Source organism: Natator depressus, chromosome 11 (assembly GCF_965152275.1).
Source record: "Natator depressus isolate rNatDep1 chromosome 11, rNatDep2.hap1, whole genome shotgun sequence".
NCBI classification, from domain to species: domain Eukaryota; kingdom Metazoa; phylum Chordata; order Testudines; family Cheloniidae; genus Natator; species Natator depressus.
The window spans coordinates 60794299-60804943 of NC_134244.1; the positions used below are offsets into that span (position 1 = coordinate 60794299).

At 45.0% G+C, this 10645-nt stretch overlaps 1 protein-coding gene across 2 annotated transcripts in view; it reads right to left on the reverse strand.

The window, feature by feature from the left end:
• The window catches only part of RAPH1 (Ras association (RalGDS/AF-6) and pleckstrin homology domains 1), a 536692-nt gene extending 526733 nt beyond the window's left edge, over positions 1 to 9959 (reverse strand). For both annotated transcript variants that reach the window (XM_074967964.1, XM_074967968.1), the window contains exon 1: positions 9842 to 9959. The gene's annotated coding sequence lies outside the window, so the exon portion shown is untranslated. The remainder of the gene's footprint in view (positions 1 to 9841) is intronic.
• Positions 9960 to 10645: the final 686 nt, after the last annotated feature.

Here is a 10645-nt window from a genome sequence, read left to right on the forward strand (position 1 = left end):
CAGTCCAGCACCCTGAAATTCACGTGACTAGCAGGCCCATCTCACTTGGAGCGTAAGCACAAAAGCAACACCTGCTTTTGTTGTAGCAGAAGAAAAATAAATATATGATGGCAGGGGAGGAAGAATGCAGTGTATTTTAGATGGTTTTACCCTGTGCCTGAATGCAATCCAAAGCTTCAAGAGAATGGCAGCATAGGTTCACTGTCCCTAATACATCTAGAATACAGACAGGCCAACAGCACAGCCACAAATTCTAGCCCCTTTAAATGTCACGAAGGGAGAAAAGATTAACGGGGGGGGGGGGGATGGGAATGTGTTTGGATTTGAGCCCCTGGATATGAATACAATTTTGGATCTGGGTTGGATACACAACTGGAATGGATCTAGTTTTCTGGTCCCAACACAGAGAGCCAGAATCTTTTAACAGACTTTCATGGGAGATTTCAGATAAAGATTTCCACCATTCAGGATGGCAGAAGTCTCATGAAATTAGCAGATCATGAAATTTCCATGAAATCTTCATGTGACTTTGGTGCTGTCAGATGCAAACCCACACCACAGCCCTGATTTGGCTTTGAACCCACACCACAGAAAATATGGATCCACACCCAAATACAAATGCTACTTCCTTGTCTCACTCTATGGATGGGCTGCTGAGGAGTCCCTGTAGGTGAGGAGACTCCATATTTTCAAAGGACTCAAACTAGTCTTACTATCTAACAGGTGTCATAATTTTTTCATTCCCTTTGATATATGTGTAGCATTTCTGTAATATTTTCTTTTTTGTTTAGCTTAATTTCACTGTCAAAGATGCTGTCTCTCTTCATTATCAGCTTTTTATAGAATAGCTTCTCTTCTCTCTAACGTCTGTATCTTAATATTTTACTCAACCAGCATGTACTCACTCATTTTCCTTTCAAACTGTAGCGCAGCCATGCACGGGTAATTCACCAGATGAGACAGCTACAAAAAACAGCTTAATTGTGAATTTAGGTGGTCCAACTATGCCAGAAGTTTTTCACTATGAGTCAGCTCTACTTTGTCTATAGTATGTTGTGCATAGCATTTAGTCTGTACTCTTTGGGGAGTATTTTCTCATAGGAGAGCTGGTTGAAATCATTCAAGTTTCAAAATTGCAGCAAAATTTAAAGTTTACAAAATAAAATAGGAAAAATCTTGACAAAGTTTTCATGAATTTTCACGATGCCATTCATGTGTCTTACACGTCTATGGGAAAACTGGTTATATTTTTATTGGGATATTTGAGAAAGCATGTAGTCTATGGGGTTATCATAAGGCAGGTCTCTGGCAGATAACTTAACTCTCACATGTGAGACATCTCACCCTACTTGACAATGCTGATTAAAGAGGTGCTAAAGAGAGTACAGAAAGGCAACCCTTTCATATGGCAGCACCATTCCTTCCTCATCCTCTACTACAAAAAACAACCCATGTATTCTGAAAGAAAACAAACAAGTTCATTGAACGCCAATGCTGGAAAGACAGGTGCAATCAGAGGTCCACAGATACAGTGGGCCCCAGATCCTATCCACCAGCTTGGAGGGAAACAGTCAGCCATACAGAACTCAGTTTGAGCCTTCTACATAGGCTCTTTCAGTTTTCTGCTGCACAAAAACCAAAACATATGGAAAAGTAATAGTCCTGACCTGACAATCCATGGTCATGGTGCACACTTGCTTGCTCTCCCCACCCCCTCTGTGGGATTACAGGGCCAGCCAGGGCTGAGGGAAGCATTTGTCTTTATACAGCTCCTATCTCACAGAGCTGGGGCCTCTTCTGTTTTCCAGCTGTAGCTCAGAGCCAGTCATTAGCTGCTGTTTAGCTGGATCAGCTGGCTCCCAACACCTGCCGGATGGGCTTCTCCTTGGGCTGGGGCTTGCTCCTCCCTGGCTCCACAGGCCCTTAAAGGGGCAGACTGCCCTGCTACAGGCCCAGTTCTGTCCCACTACAAGTCTATTATATCTATGTTATGCTGAAGTCAATGGAGTTATATCTGCTTACACCAAGACTAAATTTGGCTCTGTAGGTATGATATTTTAGCTCCTGAGCCTTCATCTAAACTAGTGGACATCGTCATGTGCATAAGAAAGGTCCCTGACAGCTATATTGCCTGGAATGACACTGCAGTGTTGGACAATGTTGGTAATTCCAGAAAGACCAAACCATAGAGATGACATATGTTCAGGAACAATATAACCAGGGCGGTTTGGAGGGCAGGGGTCTGTACTTGGAGGACAACCAATATTCACCTGAGACAGGGATGCAAGGTTGTGAAATGAGGGAGAAGAACTTCAAAAGCAAGGAGAGACATGGTTGTGGGGATATTCTGCGTGGACCTAACTTTTCCTTTTCCTTGGCAGCATGGAAGAAGATTGAAAAAGAGATAGACTAAAACCATGCCATAGACATGACACACAAAGTTCTGAAGCTTTGAAGGGGAGCCTCTCAGCTCAGGTACCCTGCATTAGAAGGGCTTATTTGCAGTGTTGGTGAAGTCGGGTTGTTCCCAGGATATCAGAGCAACCAGAGGGGTGAGGGAGTACTTTTTATTAGACCAGCTTCTGTTGGTGAAAGGTACAAGCCTTCAAGCTACACAGAGCTCCTCTTCAGGTCTGGGAAAGGTACTCAGAGCGTCACAGTTAAATACAAGGGTGAACAGAAAACAATTTGGTCCCCCTTGTATTTAGCTGAAACAGTTTGAGTCCTTTTCCCAGACCAGAAGAAGAGCTCTGTGTAGCTTGAAAACTCATCTCTCTCCCCATCAGAAGTTGGTTCAATAAAAGATGCTCCCTCACCCAACTTGTCTCTTTAGAAGAGTGATTTCTCCCCTTAAATCCTTTTACTTGACATGTAAAAAGCTTTAGGCACACCAATCTCTAGTAAGAGAGCATGTGGTCTAATCTGGCACTTTGTCCACCAGCAGGAGGCTCTGCTGCCGGCTATTCTCAATCCAATTTAGGTTGGCATCTATGCTGGGTTGCAATTGACATAGTGTGCCACATTATGAGTGGGAACAGTACCACCCTAACAGATTAGCAGGAAAGATGGTATGCCGGAATACCAATATCTGGATAAAGCTTAAGTGTTATGCGTGGGATCTCTGTCCAAAAATGTTGAAATGACAGCCTGGCTCCAGCTTGCCCATCTACAGAAATTACATCATACATGCGCCAGCTGGGCTTTGTAAACCCCGAAGTCGCTTCCAGAGTCATATGGAAGTGGAGTTTTGCTCCAGTGAATCAGGTTCCACAAAGAATAGGAGAAGTATAAGCAGATCTCCATAGGAAACCCTCATGAACCTCAGCTATTTGGGTTTGTGTCTCTTCTGTTTTTCTTGCTGAATGCCTCGTTTAGGTGGGAAGCCAAATCTGAGCCCTTCTATGCCACAGAAAATGTTGACTGCTTACTGTATGGGGAATTTTGTAACGGAAAAAGGTTAGGATCTGATTGTGACTGACCCTGTGCAGAGGCACAAAGGGATGGGAGAAGAGGCCCCCACCCCAATTCCACATCAGCTACTGGAGTTGGGCTGGCTTGGGAGGATAATGCATGGCATGGTGCACACTGCATTGTGTTAAAGGGTGTGCCAGGCACCCCACACAGACACTATTGCTGGGTCACCAGAATGCCTTCATGGATTCCAGAGGCTGCAGAGCTCCTCTGCTCACATATCCTCAACAAAGGCTGGAACTTGGCCACCGCAGTATAGACCTGACCATCCCAAAGACCATGTGTCTAGTCCTGAGAGATGCTGAGTGCCCTCCGCTCTCACAGAATAGGGCTCTCTGGTTCCAGTGCAGAGGCTCCTGCATCTTTTGCACGATGCTCATTGCACTCAATAAAGCGCTATTATTTGTCATGCAGCAGGGGTCACACTTTGTGATCAGCGCCAGAGCAATTTGATTAGCATCCCATTTAGATCTAATTCTCACTAAATTAGGCTTTTCTCCTTAATTGAAAGATATACCTGACATCTGGCTTGTGCAAATGACTTGTGATAAAGGAGTATATTTTTAGCATCCTTTCAAATACTGTTAGTATCCCTAATGAATGAATACTTCTTTGGAAGGGGGGGAGAGGTTTAGTCTAAATTTGCAGAGTCCATCTGAAGTGTTTTGAGAAATTCTTCAAAGGTACATGGTACACTTTAAAACTTGGAAATATTTTCAAGACAAGATAATATCTCAAGGAAACGTTTAATGGGCCTTTGAAAAAAATGTAAATTAAATCCGCAAAAAGTGTGTCAGTCATTTTCGTTACCGTTAATGTATTTGATCCAAAAGAGAAAGCAAGCACAGATCTGCAAGAGTTTGTATTTCTGCAGTTTGCGTTCGTTTCTATGTGTATACTTATATTATATATTTATAGTGTTTGGGAGATGACAGATGCAACTTGCTGAATTCCAAGTGTCCTTCAGTAGCTGGAACATTGCACTCTAATGTATTCTGATTAGTCAAGATTACTTATTTGTCACATATGTTGGTAATGCAAGGAAATGTATTCAGTCCAAAATTTATCCAGGCAGCCAGCCATGGACAGATGAATGAAAGTGACCAAAAGCAGACTGGAACAGAAAGCAATGGGAGGGAAGGACCTTTAAGGCGGTTTAGGCTCCAAATATATCAGATAAAAGGCTTAAGGGAGCAAAAATCAACATTTCCCAATAAAGAATGCAGAAATCCTTCTCCTTCTGGTCTTGTGCAGCGATCCTGGCTTGAGAGACCACTGCGTAATTTCCCTTTCTCTATGTTCGTACGTTTCACTTCCGTGACCCATCTATCCACCACTGACCCAAGGATGGAGGAGAAAAAGCAGCTAGAGTGCTGGCAAGCTGTTCACCAGAGATATGGACTCTCTGGCACAGCCTGTTGAGGATGCTTGTTTTGGGAGGAACAGGAAGGCTGAAAGCATTGCCTACCTTGTGCTGAGCGGCCACTCTCTGGAGCTCAGCAAGGTTGGGAACGCAGAGAACTACACCTGGGCTGCTGAGACCAGCTAAAATCAAGTCCAGAATGAGATCACTGGATCATAATCTCATTCTCAGCCAAATCTTCTGGGGAGAATCAGGACAGCGTGTGAACTGCACCTTGCCAGTTTAGCTGTGCTGAACCATCTTCACAGCTCTTCGAAGGAAAGGATAAAATTCTACAGTGAAAGTGCAAAATACTGTGAGCCAAAATCCTGACCTTAACCAAAGGTCAGGACTCCATGTGGCCATGTAAACTGGCTCTGTGTCAGCGTGACCAGGCCCAACACCATGGGTGGCGCGTGGACCGCCGGCTGAGGGAGGCTAGCCACCAGCCCCACCCGTTCCATGCCCCTCCCACCCTGCCGCAGCCCAGAGCCCGCCCACCGCGGCCACCAGCACCCACCCCAACCCCAGAGTGCCAGGCAGGCAGATGACGCAGCCCCAGCCCCGGAGTGCCGGGAGGGCAGGCGGCATGCACGGCCCCAGTGCAATCCCCAGTCTGAGCCTGAGCCAGGGCCACTGCACAGGGGAACTGGGAAGAGTGGGCCAGAGCAGGAAGCGGCATGCCCAAGCCTGGCTGTTTGGGAAGGCACGGCCTTCCCCAGCCTATGATACCCACCATCCGTGTCCAACACTATCTGGACCAACGTGCAAAGTGAAAGGAGGGGGTGCCGTGTTTGTTCCATTGTCTGGTAATGGTGGGTGGTGGCGTTAAACTGCTTGGGAGGGGGTGGTTCTTCAGTTCAATAGGGGAGGGTTCAGAGCTGTCAATCAGATGGCATTTTTAGCATAGGCCGCTCGTTCATCCTGTCCTCATCCAGAGAAGACATTCACCTGCTGGGACATCGGGGAAGCTGCAGAATCCCCGGCACAGCTCCAGTAGAAGCAAATAAGCAGGACTGGGCCCTTTAGATACATGTGTCCTTAGGAGCAAACTTTTCCCAAGCCATCTCCATCCTGGCTGGGTGTGGATATCTCGCTGTAACCTGGGAGATGCCTTCAGGCCACACAGCTGACTCAGACTCCCCCTTTTCTGGGATTAAGCCAGGGAGGTGAGGCCTCACCATGTTGGGATAGCTGGCAGGTACTGGGCATGCTCATGATGTCATTCCCAGAGCTCAGCTTCCCTGCAGGATAGTCAGGCAGGGTGGAGGTGCAGAGAGGGGATGGACTCTGCATTAAGTTTTATTGTTTTGCCTTAAGGAAATGGTGTATTCCTCCTCAGAATCAACTTAGCCATCCCTAGCTGTGCAACACGCCACAGCTGGGGCCTAGACTGGCTCTTGTAAGGTGTATTTGGGACCATTACTATAGAGTGTGGTGGTGTTTTTTAAATAAGGGAAATCAAATATTTCATTATTGGATCACTTTTGTTGATTTTATTTCTTTCCTCTGAGAAGGGAAGCTGAAATCCCTGAGGCCAGGAAGGCGTCAAAGGAATTTCAAATCCTAGGCTAATATATTTTGGTCTTACTTGTACCGTAGTAAATCCAAAATAACTCCTTTGACTTCATTGGATTTACTCTTACGTTTACACTGGTGTTTCAAAGCTCAGAATTGGAACATAATACTGTATTGTCTGAGACCTCCAGCTATTCTTGTAGAAAGGGTTTTATGTAATACAGTCTTTCCTCTCTCTCCTCTTATGGCCTCACATACACTTTGAATAAAAAGGGTAACAGAATAGAATCCCATATGAGAGGTCCCTCACAATCCCAAGAGATTTCATTGTCCCAGCTTGCTTTCTAACCCTTCATTACAAGACTTGAGTAAAAAAAAAAAAATATATTCCTCTCCCCCATTCCTTGCTACAGTAATACTGTCAGCTCCTAAGAGTCCTCTGAGCTGAAATATTGTAAGTTTAACTTAGGGACTCTAGTAAAACTCATTTGTATTAATTTAAGTGACTCCTAGACAATGCTGCTTTTCACGTCCCAGGGCTTTAACAAGGCAGCTTGGTGATTCCCCTACTTTACACCTACTCCATCGAAGCCTTTCATCACATCCACGCCCCTTTCGAAGGACTGGATAGAACCCATTTCAGAGTGCATCAATCCCCTTCCTTGATTGCTCAGATAGGATTGTTCTGAGGATGTGTGTCACTCTACTGTTTGCCACATTTCCACAGCTCTCCCAGACCCTGCTGACCCAGGGACCACAACCCAGATCCAGAATCACAACCTCCTTTCACACAGACCCATGCACATCACTACTGCAACCCCGCCAGGGTGCACACTGAAGTTCTCACTTACTTTTATGAGTGACCATTTGTCTGCAGACCCCCCAAACCACCTGTACCCCAGAAAATCGGTTTGTATAAATTCAACACACAGACTTGTCTCCCTGATCTTTGTGTTGTCATAGCAACCTGTTTCACAGGCAGTCACGTTGGACTTCTCTCCACCTACCATTCCACAGAGTTACAAGCAGACGACACAAAGCTGGGAAAGGGTTAGTCAAACTAGCTTTGTCTTCGGTCTGACATAGAACTCCAGGCTAAGGATGGAGAAGAAACCTAGGGAATTTTACACAAACACATTTTAAAGAGACAGGCAGTTACTTTAGAAATAACTTTCATAATCTCCGGCCAGTCCTTCCTGATACCTACTCCACTTCTTGATGGTAGCCTCTCCCTGAGTCACACTTCACCCAGGAGACAGCCTCTGGAAAGCTGTGTGCACTTTAGAGGGTTTCCATCTTCTAGACTCTTAGGTCTTCTGACACTGGAAAGGATCAGCCAAGGACTCCAACCTTGGATTAAGCTGTTTAGGCGCCTTCAAATTTTGTCTCTTCTTACCAGCCACCACACAAATGGGCCAATTTTGCTATTGGCCTAAGCAGGCTCAGCTGTACGGTCTTCAGTGGATTTGCAACCACTCCTGCCAGCAGAGACTGGTTTGATATGTCTTAGCAACCACAACCCTTTCAATGTGGCTCCCAACTCTAGACTTCCAACTAATTACCCACTTTTCTTTTGTGATTTCCAGCTCCAGAATTCTCTCCAAGCCATTCAGCTCCAGACAAAGAGGCCTACCACATGTATTCCTAGGGTGCCTTAGAGATAGACAGCCAAATTCAGCTCTGGCTGCAGCCACCAACTCCCTAGCAAGTCAACAGGAATTTCTTCTGCTTAAACCAGAGCTGAGTTTGGTTCCCCATGATAGAGATCTCTTCCCGTTTCAGTGCAACTGGCAGAACATTCTTACATTCCAGCCTCATTCTGCCCATTTATTTCAAAGTTCAAAAACTAATATTCCCCATTTGTAAGTATTTCACAATGAGTTATTTGTTTAGTGGCAAAAGAAAATGATTAAAATACATAACACAGCTAAAATCATATTCTCATCTTCAGCACTTCTATATAATTCACCATGAAGAACAATGAGATTACAGTTCTGGGACTGTATCCAGAGTAAGTTACATTTGTCCTCTTTCCCATTCTTGTTATGCTCTTAGTCAAGACAGTTGAATGATATGTCCCATTTGCAGCCCCTCGCACAACATTTGTCAGGTTGGTGCATTAATAGAGTTGCCTGACACCATATACATGATATGAATTATTTTTTAATGTTAGGGAAGGTTGTTTGCATAGAAAGCATTCTGTTTGACTAATTCAGCCCTTCCCATTAAAGCTGTAAGCAGGTACAGGTCACCATTATTCCTTTTTACTGCCGTTAAGATCACATTTTCTGTTCAGACTCTTTTCTTTAGCAGGGGCAAGGGGTGGAATGACAGATGCAGTGTATCATTTTGCTAATTGCAAAGAGAGATGCAGGTGTTAATGAAAACCAGAAAGACTAATATAATATCACCAGCCCTGAAGGACAAATAATTACAGCACATAAACAGCACAGTGTTCAATAAACTTGCCATTAAAACAGCCGCCTATCCCCAAGCAAACAGCTTTGAGAAAACTTATCTTCTTATGCAAGCACTTGTGTAGGATTGATAATCAACTAACAGCGTTTATTTAAGCTTACTTCAAAAGTGGATAAGCTCTAGTAGCTCCTAAGTAAATGCAAATAGAGAAAGCAATGGAAAAAAATGAAAAATGCTGGCGAGGCTTCCAAATATATTGTAAAGTCGGGGGGGATAGTTATTTACCTACCTTGCTCTCACCAAGAGGAATCTCTTACATAAATATTGAGATGGTCAAGTTATTACTAGTAGTGGACCAGTTTGGCTGGTCATACCGCTGAGTCTTCTTTTGAGAATCCCTTATTACATGTCATCCGCATATCGTAGAGTCTCACCTTTTCCCATTGAGATCTTCCCCGTGACACAGGCTATCAACATGATAAACAGCCGCAGACTTAGGGCTAACATTGGTGCAGTCTAACTTTCACTTCAAAGGGACTTGTTCCAAAACATGTTCAGATCACTGTTGTGGGTGATCTCTGTAGGGCAGTACCACAGTTATTAAATCCTCAGACACTTATTTCCACAGCGGTTATGTTTGTGCAAAAACAAAAAAGAAAGAACCCCAAGAACCAGGGGGTTTCCCAATGTACCACACCTTGCTTCAGGAACGCTAACAGCCGGTATAATTATTCCAGCATGACATGTGTGTGCATAAAAGTGGGCCGCTCTAAATACGGGCAGTCAATAAACCCTGTAAGTCAATAAAAGAGCTGTTCAGAACACATTCAATTTTACCTATCGGTATGATGTCCAATAACTTGGGAAAGGGGGAAGGACTTTAATGCCACATTCAGACATGACCTTTAAGTACTGACAAATGCCAAGCAGTTACTGGCGGTGCGAAATCTGACCATGTGTGTTTTCCTTTGTTCACCATTTTAGCTTTTTATGCAAATCATGAAGGATTTTTTAAAATGTCCATTATCTCACCTCTTGGTAACTGGGAGGAAATTTGAGACCACCAGGGAGTCCTAACCTTCACTCCTGCCCTCAGCACCATGCAGTGTTTGTTCCTTCAGCAGGGACCAGAGACATCAGCTTCCTGCCCCTAGATGTAACACACACAAGCATTCAACAGGTTTCAGTGCGGTAGCCATGTTAGTCTGTATCAGCAAAAAAATTTATTTACTCAAAGAATAAGTCACCCATCACCAAGCCCCACGTTAAAGAAAATTTCAGTGACTAATTTCAGAAACTTGCCAAAACTCTCTCCTCACCCCCCATCTGCTAGCAGGGTGCGCTCTCAACAGAACAGCTCTCACTGAAACACCTCTCCCCATCTCTTTGGGAAGAGGAGAGAACTGCTCTGCTGCTCATGTGTGTCTGGCAGGGGCAGAGCCAGGAGAAGGTTGTTTGCCAAGGTCTTCCCACCTCTCTCCTCTCCCAAGTCTTTTGGTCACATAAATTCTGAATAATAAGAGGGGAGATGCAAGAGCCGCCAGTCACCCAGCCTGCAGGATCCTGGCAAGAGGGAAGAAGGGCTGCAGCAGCTCCAGGGTAAGGAAACCCTCCTCTGCTGCTCACCCAGAAACCCTAGCTTACTGCCAGCCCCAGTGACAGGAGGAGAGGACCCAAGAAGGGAGCCAAACCTGCTGGGGGTGAGGTGGGGGAGGGGAGTGGAGACCTGAAGCAGTGGAAGTTATTGATGAGGGTTAACCAATGTAATCATGAGTGGACCTTCAGAGCTTCCATTTTGAGAGGCAGTATGTGGGGGAGAGAGCTTTCTTCTGCACT